The sequence below is a fragment of the Apodemus sylvaticus genome, chromosome 19 (assembly GCF_947179515.1).
Source record: "Apodemus sylvaticus chromosome 19, mApoSyl1.1, whole genome shotgun sequence".
Lineage (NCBI taxonomy): Eukaryota > Metazoa > Chordata > Mammalia > Rodentia > Muridae > Apodemus > Apodemus sylvaticus.
Window position 1 is genome coordinate 7,226,734 of NC_067490.1, and position 14,878 is coordinate 7,241,611.

The following is a 14,878-nucleotide window of genomic DNA, read 5'->3' on the forward strand; positions in this document are numbered from 1 at the left end:
GCCATGGTTCCCATGGAGGGCAGAGGACAGTGTGCAGGAGTCAGATCTCTGCTTCCGCCATGTGAGTTCCCTGATGGAATGCGGACATCAGGGCTTGGGGACAAACCTTTACCACCGAGAGAGTTCACCAGCCCTCCACAGAGGATTTAACAATTTTAGTTATTATTGTCATCCTTGAGCCTAATTTAACTTTTCAAAGAGAAGGAAGCCCAAGGCTCAGCTTTTAAAGTTCATAGAGAATTCTAATGTACAGCAAGCATTTAGAACCACCAATCCTGGGAGCTTAAACCTGATCCAGAACTTAGACTGAGCCCTTGCCTCTGCTATCTGGCCTTGACAAAGTTTTAACTTAGGTAATAAAACCACAGGATATGTGAAAAAAGTAGGAGATACTTTCTTTTATTTTTGTTTAGTGTGCGAGAGAGAGAGAGAGAGAGAGAGAGAGAGAGAGAGAGAGAGAGAGAGAGAGGAGAGAGAGAGTTTGTTTGCAAGTAGGCGTGTACCTTTTTTTCCTGTTAGGCTAAGGGGTCTGGGGATTGAATCCAGTTAGTCAAGCTTGTGTATAAGTGCCTCTATCCATTGAGACATGCCACTGGTCCTCTTGTTACTTTTGTATGTGATACGTAACCTTTATAATGCTACAGTGATTTCTTTTGAGACACAATGTAACTCATAGTATTTGTTCAAAATGAGGAAGATGTATGACAGTAGTTTTTTTACTCTCATGCTTTCCTTAAGGTTGGCATTTAGTGTTTCAATTTAATGGATATTTAGAAATGTAATAGTTTAGGCTATCCAGTCTACTAATTTTTGGAAGGTTAGCAGGGAAAAAATATTTATTTAAATGCTTTCATGTGTTATTGTATTCAGTTATATTGAGACTATAAAGCAAAGAAGACCTTTAAAGAGTTTATTGTTTAGCGGGGACATAGACCAAGAATACTGCTAACATCTTATATTGCATAGGACAACTCTACACCAGAAGTGATCTAAGCCCAATCCTGTTGGGATGCTTGGGTTAGAAGCCTGACACATTCTGTGTATACTTGTGTTAGTAGGCCAGCCATTGTAGTCATTGCTATTGAAAGGTACTGGCTTACTCAGAAATGGTATTGAAGACAGAATGTTGTGAAGAGACACTTCATACATGTAGCATGAGCTGTGGAGGAAAGCTGCCTGGGGATTCGCTTTGGCTAGTGGCTCCTTCAGAGCCATTCATGAAGAATGAAGTTGGAAAAGTTAATGATACTAAGCTTGAATGTCCAGCCAAGCTACTGGGACTTTGAACAATCCCTGTGGTTCTAATGAAGAGACAGTGATAGTGTCACTGTTCTATTGGAGGAGCAATCTGACAGTATTGTGAACAGGGATAGGTTATAACATTCCAGAAAAGGATATTTTTAATATTATAACTTGTTTCATGGAACTAGGAAGGGTGTGAAAATCATTTCAGAAGAGAATAAGAATGTTAACAGTATGTCAAGAAAGTGGATAATTTTACTTCCTCCTTTCTAGTTTGCATGGCCTTTCCTTCTTTTGCGTAATTGCTTTGGCTAGGACTTAGGCAGTGCTGTATAGAGACTACAATAGAGAGCCTCTTGTCTTCTTCCAGATCCTAGGGCAGCTTGGCACGTATGACCTTACTTGTACTATCATATAATCCTTTCTATATGCCCTGTCCATCAGAGCTTTTATTGTGGAAACTGTTTTTCTTTGTATTTTGAGAGTCCCATTCTGTAACCCAGTTGGTCTTGAGCTCCTAACAGTTTTCCTGTGTCAGCCCCTGAGAGCCGGGGTTCCAGGGGGGAGCCACAGTGCCTGGATAGAATGTTGAATTTTACTACCTTTTCTTTGTCTACTGTCCCTCTTTCTGCTGGTGTGATGTGATACACAGACTCACTGACTTGCCAATCGTGAACCATCCAGGAGCTTGGTCTTGGTCATGGTTTATAACCATTTTGATGTGCTGGTTGGTTGAGGTTGCTTGTATTAAGAAGATTTGTGGGCTGGTTTTTTATTAGAGATGGTAATTTTCTTTTTGTGAATGTGTCCTTGTCTATTTTGTTGGGGTAATATGGTCTTATACATGAGTCTGAGAGAATTCTCTCCTTTAAATGTTTGGAGTGGCTTCTGAATGTTTGATGTATTTTCTTTAGAGGTTTGGTAGACTGTGAGGTGATGCTGTCCAGTTCTTTTCTGTTACTAAGTTTTGCTGGCTCACTGTAGGTCAGTTTAGATGTTCAAATTTTCATGGTTTAATGTAGGATTTTATCATCTCCTTTGGATGTTCAGATTGTGGGTAACTATTTGAACTATTTGTAATAGTTCCTGGTGATCCTTTGTATTTCTGTGCAATCATTTTATTGTCTCTATTTTTATTTATTTGACTCTAATTTTCCCCGTTATTTTTACTTTTTTTTTTTTTTTTAACTTTCTTGTGCTTCTACAACTCCCAACCCCCAGGCCTTAATTTTTGTTTGTTCTGCTTTGGTTCCTCCTTTCCTTAATAATTTCCTGATAGGGTTTTGTTTTTTGTTTGTGTGCTTGTTTGTTTGATTTGTTTTGTTTTTTGCTGCTTTTCCAGCTCCTTAAATTATTGTTCTAAGTTGTTTGTTAGAATCAGATCTTCTCTAATCTGGGTTTGGGTTGGGTTTTGCTTTGTTGTGTGACAGGCTCTCATTCTGTTGTGTCCTGCTTAGTTTTGTGTCAAGTTGACGAACACTGCAGTCATCTGAAAGGAGGGAACCTTTTTCAGACTGACTGAGAAAATGCTCCCTGAGATCCAGCTGCAGGCATTTTCCTAATAGTGACTGATGGAGGAGGGCCCAGCTCCTTGTAGGTGGTCCCACCCCTGGGCTGGTGGTCCCGGGTTCTGTAAGAAAGCAGGCTGAGCAAGACATGATGAATTCCTCCATGACCCTTGCATCAGCTGCTGCCTTAAGGTTCCTCCCCTATCTAGGTTTCCTTTAGCAATGGACTACAATATGGAAGTGTAAGCAAAACAAACCTCTTTCTGTCCAGTTTGCTTTTGATCACGATGTTTTATTTATTTCAGTAGTAACTTTAAATGGCATAAGCTGGTATCAAACTCTTGCATTTTTTTCCTTTAATATATGACATTAATTCCCCCATATGATGCTATGAGAACATTGTTGAGTTGTTCCTACGTTTTGGCTTGAGATAGCCTTTGCTTTTTTGGGAACTGATTTCCAGTGATATCTTAGCTCACCAGAGATTTAAAAATGGAGGTTGGGGGTGGGGTGTTGAAGGTAAATCTCACTATGAGCTTGTCTCCTATTTGAAATCTTCTGCCTCTACCTCCTGAGTGTTGGAATTGTAGGAGTAAATCACCATTTCTAGGTTGTAACGCCTTCCAACATGTCCTTTATGGTCTGTTGTTGGCTCTGGCAAAGTCTGAGCTGCTCTCTGCAAAGTGAGTATCACTGCCACCAAGTATTAAGCTTTTTATTTAATTTTCCAATTAAATATCTAGTAATCTGTAAGGGGAGCCAGTTTGCCCCTTTTCATACTAGTTCTGTTGTAGAGCAGACATTGGACAGAATGTCCAAGCCAGCAGCTTCCAGTAAAGTGTTTGGAAAATATTACCTATTAAAAATATTTTATGGTTTCCTGCTGGGCTGGTTTTAAGTGAAATATGGAGGGCGATTTATTTACAGTTCTCTCTGTATGTGCCTTTCTCTTCCCTTCTCTCTAATGAAGCTCGAAGCACCAAGCCGTTTATCAGAGATAATTATACAACAGATGGAGCTTTTCTGATATATAATAGTCTCAGAGTGGAAGATCCTCTCCCATAATAAAGAATGCCCAAACTTTAAATGTCTCTTGATTTTAATTTAAGGCTTTTTTTTTTTCTGTAGTACATTTATTTATTAATTCTAAGACTGGCTCTACAGAGCATGCTGCTTTCATTAGGGCCTTGTTCTGTAGATTGATACTTTGATGTGCAGTTTGGGGATGCCTATTATGTGCTTTATTGAATCAAATAGCTATCATTCAGGAATCATTGTGGGCGATCTTTAAGTTAGTTCTTGTCTATGTGCAAGACTTGAGTGTGTGTGCCTATACAAACTGTTTCTGCTCTACCTTGTTGAAGTTTCTGCAGTGTCTGCTGACTTTTAACCTATCAAAAATAAGAGCCAATCAAAGCACAACACCATTTGCAAGTGCCTCACCTGCTGCCTCAACCCCAAATCCCGTCTTCAGTCACAAGAAATATGACTGCATATTTGGATTTGGGGTTAACAGAAATAACATATTTGCCTGTTTATGTCCTTTGCTTATTTAGCTTTTCCCCCTTGTTTATGTGTAGGAATGCCTCATATAGTCTGATAATAAGTCTTTGTTAAGTATAAAACTGGAACATTGTAGAAATGAACAATTCTCAAATTTTATATTTTATGTTCTCCTTTTTTCCTGCCCAGGAGTCCTTCCTTTCCCACTTGACTGTGCTGTGTGCTGCCTGCCTGCTGATGTCATAGTCTCCGTGTGTACTGCCTGCCTGCTGATGTCATAGTCTCCGTGTGTACTGCCTGCCTGCTGATGTCATAGTCTCCGTGTGTGCTGTCTGCCTGCTGATGTCATAGTCTCCGTGTGTGCTGCCTGCCTGCTGATGTCATAGTCTCCGTGTGTGCTGCCTGCCTGCTGATGTCAGTCTCCGTGTGTGCTGCCTGTCTGTTCACACCATAGTCTCCGTGTATACTGCCTGCCTGCTGATGTCATAGTCTCCGTGTGTGCTGCCTGCCTGTTCACACCATAGTCTCCGTGTGTGCTGCCTGCCTGCTCACACCATACTGCCTGCCTGCACACACCATAGTCTCCATGTGTGCTGTCTGCCTGTTGACACCATAGGCTTGGCCATCAGGTTGGCTGCTATGGTTTGCAGTGATTTTGCCAAAATAGCCATTAGTGTATTTATCAACAGCCACATAACTCCAAAACAGTTATATTGACAGTTCTACTGTAGCTTTAAGTTTCTATACCATTATTATTTATTTTAATCTCTTACTGGGCATAATTTTGGAATTAAACTTTATTGTTAATATGGATAGGATACAGAATTTGATACTGCCTGCAGTTCCAGGTATCTTTTGGTGGGCTGTAAAGGATAGTCCCTGCAAATAAAGGGACTGTTAGAACACTGTCCATTTTATCTAGGTTTCTAGATTATTCAGGAAAAAATTACATGTTGGTAATGTTAAAAATTTTCTTCCACTAAGGTATTTTAAATTTAAAGTATATTATTACAAGCATACAAACTAAAATTGACTGTGTTTGCATGATGTGTAGGCTATGTGGCACATGGTGAGGTGTGTGGTGCACGTGGAAGCCCCAGATTGACATTGGGTGTCTTCTTCAATTGTTCTCTGTCTTTCTTTGTTGAGAGTTGTGTTACTTGAGAGTCACAGGTTCAGAGCTCACCTATTCTGCTAGTCCAGCTAGCCGGCTTGATCCAGGATTCTGTCTCTGCCTTCTGTGTGTTGGGATTATTATAGGCAGTCTCTATGGCAAACCAAGTGGGTGCTGGGAATCTAGGCTCTGCTTCTCATGTTTGCACAGCAAGTGTTTTACTCACTAAGCCAGCCGTCTCCAAAGCCCTAATTTTTTTAACAATAAATTTAATTTTTAACCACTTTATTTTTTTCTATCTACCTATCTATCTATCTATCTATCTATCTATCTATCTATCTATCTATTCATTCACATCCCAAATGCTATTCCCCCTACCAGTTTCTCCCTCGCAGAGTCCCTCTCTCCCATTCACCCCTAAATTTTAAGTTACCTGTAGTATTGTTTATAGTTCCTAATTTGCCTCTATGATCCTATATATAGTTAACTGGAAAAAATTTAAATCTGGGAAGTTGCTGTTGCCACTCTGTTATTATAGGACTATATCCATAATCTCTCCTTGCTTCTGTTTTTTTCCCAGTACAAAGCAACCTCCAGGCGAATGCACCAGTGGTAGTGATGTCAGAGACATCACTTGCAGTGAGGGCCTCCAGATTGTTTTTTAAGTAATACTTTTATTCTTTGAAAATGATGTACATGCATGCAGTGTATTTTGCTGTATTTATTTCTCATTTTCTCCCCTCCCCAGATCTTCCACCTCCCAACGGTTCGCCCTCCCAGTTTCCTGTCCCCTCAGATTCTTAGTCTTGGGTCAGATGTTCTCCCAAGCCCACCCCGGGTGTGGCAGTCTGCCTGCTTCTGAACCAAATTGAAGCTTTGCGTTGCCCAGAATTCCCCGGCACTCACAGAGCCATCCATCCTGCTCCTGTGGCCCAGCTCAGCATCCTTTCATTTGCCCTGACTGTTTCCATTCCAGACTCCTGGACTGCTTACCCGCGTCACTCATTCTTAAATTGTCTTTCAGTGTTACCTTTTAGACTTGGCTTCTCATGGCTCTCCACCAGCTCAGAGTCCAGGCTCCAGCAAGCAGAGCCTCTGCTTTACACTGTCCCTAACTTCAGAGCGCCTGGCGTGGTGCTTGTTTGGGTAGCGGGCAGGCCGTCTTCACTTTAGACATGTAGAGGTGTTTTATTGTCAATTTTTGTACTCTTTAGAACTACTTTATATGGTTGGGCAGACATGGTACACATGTTTAATCCATCCAAGCATTCGGAGGCAAAGGCAGACAGATCTCTTGAGTTTGAGGCCAGCCTGGTCTACAGAGAGTTCCAAGATATCCAGGGCTACTCAGAGAAACCCTGTCTCAAAAACAAAAACAAAGTGAAAAAAGAAGTACTTTATGTTTTGATACATTAAAGATCTCATTGCTTGGATTTTCAGTAGCTCCTATTTAATTCATTAGTAATATATAACAATACATTTAATGTTTAGTGGTAGAATTCAGTAATCTCAAGGCATAAAATTTTGACATTTGTGTGTGTCCTCGTGTGTGGTCACTAGTTTGAAGTGATGACTGTCTCTGTGTGCCTGTCTCACTCTGGATAGGTAGCCGTCTGCTTCTTGTCAAGGAAGTTTGTGTCGATGGTCGTAATTTTATCTTCTGAATTTCCCCTTTTAAGTTTCGTTTCTGCAAAAGAGAAAACGAGAGAACTTCTAATATTTACTGTCCAGGGTCTCTAAGGCCTGAAACATAATAGGTTTGTTTCTGTAGTCTTCCTGACGGCTGTAAGATTGTCCACTTACTGCCGATCTGACTCGGTTTTGAAGCGGTCTTGTTATTGCGAGTGCTTTGCAAATACAGAGAGGGATCCAAAGACGCCTTATTAAACTGAGCACTCTGCACTTGTCTGAAGGTAAAGGCCACAGGGAACAAGCACGTCATGTCACACCAACCTAGCCTTTGCGGCTGTCGTGTTTTTGTTTGCTGTAGGTACAGGAAACGGTGACCTTAAGCTAAACCCATGCTTTATTAATGACAAAATGTTTGCTGAGATGTCGTGAGGGAGGCATCCACGTGAAGTGCTAGAAGTCCTCATTTTAAGTAGCAGAGGTAGAGTTTGTGTTTATTCAGTTCTCTGAAAACAGAGCTGTCAGGGCCAAAACCATACCAAACCAAACCAAACCAAACCAAACCAAACCAAACCAAACCAAACCAAACCTAGCCACTCACTCTATAGCCTTATACTTTGCATTCATCTCCTCCAGGACTCCTAAGCCGCTTTGTGCCCCCATCCCTAGAGCTGCTGCTGTAGTGAAGGACTTTTAAAACTTCAGAGTATCAATGCAACCCTTTGACTATAGAATCACAGTGTGACATTGCCAGTCACTTGTGGCAAATAGTTCCCCAAGACCTGGCTGTGTGGGCTGTGGGCCGTGTGGGCAGGGCCTTTCATCAGAGACTGACGCACTGCCAGAACTAGTGCGGTGAGAGACTGAGCGGTGAGGGAGAAGGCCCGTGTCCTCGGCTCCTTTTGAAACCGCGTAGCGTGGCACCTGTGTTCTGGGTAGATGCTGTCTCCTTCCTGAAGACCTCCTCTTCCTGAAGCCTCTTGTAAAGCACACACAGCCACATCCTCATCTGAGGAGGGCAGTTTGCGCAGTTCCCATTGCAGATAAGATTTATGAGAATGGTTGTAATACTTCTGTTTTTACTTTATTCATCTTTTTATGTTTATGAGTGTTTTGTTTGTATGTATGCATGTGCACCATATGCATGACGTCTTCATGGAGTCCAAAGAGGGCCTCAGATCCCCCAGTAGTCCAGTTAATGGTTGTGAGTGGCCACTATGTATGCGCTGTAAACCAAACCCCAGGTCCTCTGCAAGAGCAGTAGGTGCCCTTAACCTCTGTGAAATTCTTCCAGCCTGTTAGATTTTTTCTTAAGAAAATAAAATAAAGCAATAAACAAAGCCTCTCCATGCTGAGTGTCTCCATCAGTGTTAATGAAAATCATGGTTGTACTGATGGTAGAAATGCAAACAATCAGATCCCATTCGGGCCTTAGTTAAAATACTCAGAGTCAAAGCCTAAGTCAGATGGTGACAGCCCCTGATTTCATGTCCATAGTAAATATACTTTGTTGTGATGCAACAAAAGCAGTGTCTAAAGTTAGAAAACAACATTTAAACTTTCCTCAGAGGGGTTTTGGTTTTGACCCCCGAGGTGATATTCATTGCTTCTTGTTTTGAGGCTGTGTCACAGGCTCATCCTGAAGAACTGACACTGCACACACTTGCCTGCTCACCTAGAATGAGTGCAGTTCCGTGAGACATGGCAGTCATTCTCGGTAACAGCGGAGCGACGGCGTTCCGTCACTCAGCTCTATCTCCTTACATGTTAACACACCGTTAGAATGGGTTAGTCTCTGCCAAGAGTAATGTGAGAGGGCTGCCTTGGAAGAAGGGAGGGAGGGAGGGAGGATTTGAAAATCTATCAACTGAATAGTTCACTGTTGTGTTCCATCCAGAAGTTGTAACCTGTGGTCTGAGGACCTGCGCCGCGATGTCAGAATGCCTCCTTCCTGTCTTGGGGACACTGCGGCGGATGTGCTGTAGTTGCAGCACTTTCTGATTTAAGTAAAACATTAATGTCTTTGTGTGTTTATATTTTATATAAGTTCTCAGTTGTTAGAGTAAGTGTAAACCAAAGTTTGGTCACTTTAAATATAAACAGGTTACTTGAGGACCAAAGGTTTAAGAACTTTCATGTTAGAATAACATGTAAAAGTGGTTTAAAAACGAAACATGTTTAAACTAGTATGATAATTGTATGTATTTGATGGTTTTTGGCTTAGATTGTTTTTATCTGAATTAGAACAGTGTTTGAACACTTATGTGCGGGGTGGCTTAGACCCTTCTCCCCTTGAAGCTCCTGACCTCAGTGCTCTTCCGGCCTCTGACCCTGTGCTGCTGCCCCCACTGCTCCATGATAAGCTCCTGGTGTCTGTGTGTGAGAGCACTTCTGACTTAGGTTTGCTTTTGGTGCTGTCTCCCAGAAGGTACCGTGGGGACATGTCATTTCTAGTGAGCAGACAGTGTTGTGACTGCACACAGTCACAGTGTTAGTGGAGATGTCCCATCATTTGTTACATCTTCGTGGTCACTTGCTTTTCGCTAGTAGCGCTGTTCAGACCCAGTTATGGAGATAGATCAGGTGCATCCCTGCTAATTTCAGCTGTAAGGTGATGGGGACCAAAAGGGTGACTTGTTTCTTCTGCAGCCTGATCTGCCCTGCCTGGTATTACTATCAGTGCTTTGCTGTTTTAAAACCACCACATGTGTATTGAAGGCTTTCAGAGAGGGGCTGCTTTATTACTCAATAAATAGATTATTTGAGTATTTTTGTAAGTTTTTGTTTTTAATATGACCACAGCAATATAGAAGTTTATGTTTGCATTGCTCGGCCTCCTCCTCTGAAAAGCTTCATCAGCAAACTGGACTCCACATCTCCAGAGAGGAGAGCACTGTGGTGTTGATCTGTCTGAGGTCACCTGTAGAGTGGAGAGTGGACTGCTGGAACATAGACAGCGTGTGCATCGAGATGGAGTGAGATTGGCCAGCTGCTTAGAAACGGAGGATATGTTTCTAATAAGCCCACAGTGCCTTTCGTTGGGAATTAATTAGAGACCGTTATGTAAATGTCATGTTAATTAAGCAAGAAAATTGAAGTGTTATAAATCTGCTCAAAGAATGGATATTTTTGTGTATTAATGTTTTCTAGTTACCTTGGCTGATAGTAGAATATTTGATTATTGAGTTTCTGGCAATTTTAGCTGACTGACTCCTCGACAGTCCACTTTTTCTAATGGATGTGCTTTAGCACATGATCTAACTACAGGCGATAAAAGCTGGTGGGACCAGGAGCCAAAAATAACCAGCCGTGGTAGCTGTCTTAGCAAAGCCTTTTAGAGCGTACTGTTAGTCTCTATGTGGAGATGAAGAAGAAATGCTCTTTTCCCCTTTGTTTTGCCTTGGGTTTCGAGTGCTGGAGTGTGTTGCTCATCCAGAGACGCTATCCACCATGCCTGTGCTCTCTACTTTCTAGAGTCAAGGTCGCCTGGCACTTGTGGAGTCGATTGCACTATGAAGTATGCGCATGGCTTTTTTACATACTCAACAACTCTAGGAGACTGAAAAATTTCAGTATTTTGCTACTTCACTTTGGAGTGTGAGCATTGACAGTTATTGGCATACTTTTTTGTAGTCCTGATTTTTACTGGTTACAGCAGTGCCTCTCAAGACTACTTTGAGGGTTGAATGGTCCTTTCACCGGGATCGCATACGACCGTCAGAAAACACAGATGTTTATATTATAGTTCATAGCAGTAGCAAAATTATAGTTACATAGTAGCAATGAAAATAATTTTATGGTTGGGGTCACCACCACACGAGGAACTTAAGGGTGGCAGCATTAGGAAGGGCAGGAACTCCTGGGTGAGTGGGTACACACACGAGTCCCATGTCCTCAACCTCACAGAACTGAATTCTGTGCTGTCCCAGGAAGAACCACTGCTCTGTTGGGTATGCTCTGAAATGGCTCTGCTTGTTGGGAACACAGCTGAAGTCATTGTTTCCAAGTGTTCTTGACATGTCACATGTCCAGACTTCCTGATTACAAAGCTCAGGCAGGCTGCGCCAAGCATTGTTCACTGGTAAATGGCAAAGTGAATGGAGAAGGTTGGCATTTAGAAAGGAGTCCTGAGTGTGACGTCCGATGCGGTGCGCTGGTCTGTGACTAAGTCCTCGAGAAAACCAAGAGTCTTGGAAAAGTTAGGTATTAACTTTAACAAAGGAAATAAAAAAGCACAGGTGTTGGTTGGTTTGCCTGGCAGTTGAGGTTGTTTTTGTGAGACAGGACCTTGAGGTGTAGCTAGGCTGATCTTCAACTTGAGATACTCCTTTCTTAGCCTCCCACGTGCTGAGATTGTGGGCATGTGCTACCATCTAAGCTCAGGGGTCATTTGCTTCCCTGAGAGCCTATCTTCATCGGGGTTTTTATTGCTGACAGGAACGCTATGACCAAAAATAATTGGGGAGGAAAGGGCTTGCCTGGCTCACAGCATCGTGGTTCATCACTGAAGAAAGACAGGACAGGAACCAACCCACACAGGGCAGGATCCTGAAGGCAGAAGCTGATGCAGAGGCCATGGAGGAGTGCTGCTTACTGTCTTGCTTTGCTTTATAGAACTTAGGACCACCAGCCCAGGGAAAGCACCACCCATAATGCGCTGGGCGGGCCGGCCCTCCCCCATCAATCACTAATTAAGAAAATGCCCCACAGCTGGATCTTATGGAGGCATTTTGTCATTTGAAGTTCCCTCTTCTCAAATAACGTTAGTGTGTCAAGTTGACATAAGACCAGCCAGCACAGAGCCCAACATACTAAAGAGACCTTGTGGCTTTAACATATAAACACTATAAAATTACCTTTCTGAAGCTGCCACTGTGTAGTCTACAGATGTGACACAGAGCCAATGGCAGTGACTGTAGCTTGTGCTATGGTGATGACTCTACAAGCCTCCTGGTTTCCCAGAGAGCAGCATGTTCCTAGAACTGAGGCCAGCATTGAACCTCCTCCTCTATCCATAAAAGGATCCTCTGGGCTGCTCAGTGGGACACACTCTGGTCTGTGCCAGCATCTGGGCTCCCGTCTTGAAATTCTAAGCACTAAATATTAATGCCTTGTTGGCATCACCAGTTGCCTTGAACCTCCATGGCTCCTGAGGTTGTATTTTTTTTTTAATTGCCCCTGCTTAGAAATGTATTTATTTTGTTTCTGGTCTTCACCGGTGTCCCCAAGAGTCATGCAGTGCTCCCTCTCACCCCACTCTGTACTGAGTATTCCATCCTGCTTAGAACAAAGATGGCCGGAGTGCAGCAGAGTTCGCAGTGGGGGAGGCACAGGCACTTGGTGGAGTGGCCACCAGTGCCACATGGGACACATAACATTTTTCTTGTTGATAGAAACCCTTCCCATAATTATGTATATTTATTTTAGCAGTTGGTTTGTAATTAATTGTAAAAGAGCAAATATTATCCTCTCTACTGGTTAGTCTTTTTTTTCCCTTTAAGGCTGGTTGGGTGATAATGACACACACTTTTAACCTCAGCACTTGGGAGGCAGAGGCAGGCAGATTCCTGTGACTTCCAGGACAGCCTGGTCTACAGAGCAACCTCTTGGATGGCCAATGCTACTCGGGAGAAACCCTGCCTCAAACAAACAAACAAACAAACAAACAAACAGTGTATGTAGTTTAGACGACACATAGTTAATACAGGACACATGGGATGCTCTCAGGCTTTTGATGTGTGTTAACGTGTTTCATAGGTTCCTGTCTGTCAGACCAAGTTCTCCACTTATAATGTTGCCCAATTATCAAAGCTGGGATATATTTCCATCACCGGTTACTCTTGTCAGGTTTTCATGGCTCAGCTGTGTTTGTGTGTCCTTTACTCTAATGGGGTGAATGCATTGGGCTAGGCTGCTGGGTTAACAAGCTCTCTGGAGAACACTGTTGTGGTGATGCCTGCTGAGCTATGCTCTGGAGCTATAAGGTTATTTGCATTTTTTGCCAAAGCCTACTGAGATTTATTGACTAGGAATATTTTTTTAAGAGGTAAACTCTTAACCTCAGGTGAGGTAAAATTTATTTTATGTGATAATTACCTGGGCATTTGCAGGCATTGGGTGTTTGTTCATTCATGAGTTCTAGACACTTTTATTGTTCTGATTCCAGTATTTGTCCTCTGTTTTCCTGGCTGGCTTATTGATGTTCTTTAAGAAAGCGTTCTGATACAGTCTCACTGACTTCTCCAGCATGTATTCAACTTAGAAATGTGCACAAGTCTCCTGCTCATGTGACTTACTCCATAAAGAGTTCCATAGTTAGTGCTTAGGAGCCTGTGTCTCAAAAAGTTATTTTATGTGTGTATGTTTTTCCTTCACGTATACATAAATACATACATACATGTATGTATGTGTGTGTGTATCTATAAGCACTTATATATGCCTGCAGAGGCCAGAAAGAGGGGATTGAATGCCCTAGCTGGGAATCAAACCTGGGTCTTCTGAAAAGGCAGCAAGTGCTGTCAAACACAGAGCCATCTCTCCAGCTCCAGGAGTCTGTTTTTAAAGGATCTCAGAAGATGTTCTAATATTTCAGTCAGATAGTTGTCATATAATTCATTCTAATATAGCCTGAGTATCTATCTTAATTTGTTTCTATTGCTTTGATTAAACAGACACCATGACCAAAAACAGCTTGAAGAGAAATGGGTTTATTTCATCTTACAACTTGAGGAAAGTAGTGGTAGGAAGTCAGCGCAGACCCCTGGTTGCAGAGCCTGGCGCAGAGGCCGGGAGGGAGCTGTGCTTCCTGGCTTGCTCTCACGGATTGCGCACTCTGCTTCCTCACAGCCTGGCCCACCACCTGCCTGGGGTAGTGCCACCTATACAAGGGCGTGGGCACTTCCACGGCCATCAGTCATCAATAAAATGGACCTCAGGCTTGCCTGCTGGCTGTAATGGTGGAGGCGCTTTCTCAGTTGAGGTTTCTTCTTACTAAATGACTCTTAAGTTGTGTCAAGTTGACATAAAACTACATAAGACAGTGCCCCTCATCCAGACACCCAAAATGCTCCAAAATCAGACTTGGGAGACAGAAGAGATAATTCCATATTTAATCTCATGTCCTGGGACACTAAAATGCTGTGTTAAGTTAGCTCAGGGTGTGTGTACAGGGTCCGGGTGAAGTATAATGGAATATGATGTTCTGTCTTGGGGCCACCTGTCCTCAAGGTAACTTTATGTAATATTCTAAAACACACTAAAAGCAACCAACTGAACAAACAAACAACCCAAATACAAAACATTTTTGATCCTATATTTTGTATCCTATATTTGATCATATTTTGTATAAAGGATTCTTAATCGGTGTTCCATTGTTTGCGGTCCCTCCATTAAAAGGTTTTTAAAAATCTCTTTGCTTCCCTAATTAAATCTACCAACTCATATTTAAAATTCACGAGTGCTGATAAATGTCCACTGTGATGAGACCCAGCAGAAAGCCGCCTGGTTTATGCAGCCCTATTGCAGAGATAGTCCACCACGAGCTCCCTGGCTCTTGACAACTGTTTTTTCCTTGTTGTGAGAGAAATGGGGATGTTGCCATTGGCAAACCGGCAACAGAATACATGGGCACAGGACCACAGTGTTGTGGGGAGCCTTAAGTCAGAGTGTAGACTAGTGTGCAGAAGATGGGCTGTAGACTAGAGTTTCAAAACTCAGGTGCCCTTCTAAGCACCTCGGATTTTACTATATTTTCTTTTAGTATATTTCACTATATTTCTCTGGTGAAGGTGGCATTTGCAGGAGGTCTTTGGAATTTTCCTAATTTTTCATGCCTCATTTTCAAATTCTTGCATTTTCCAGGTGATTTTGGTCAGTGATGCAT

The 14,878-nt window shown here is 42.4% G+C and overlaps 1 protein-coding gene across 4 annotated transcripts in view; it reads left to right on the forward strand.

Annotated features, from left to right (window-relative positions):
• Positions 1 to 14,878, forward strand: part of Zfand3 (zinc finger AN1-type containing 3) — a 196,130-nt gene that overhangs the window by 135,409 nt on the left and 45,843 nt on the right. The gene's annotated exons all lie outside the window — the stretch shown is intronic.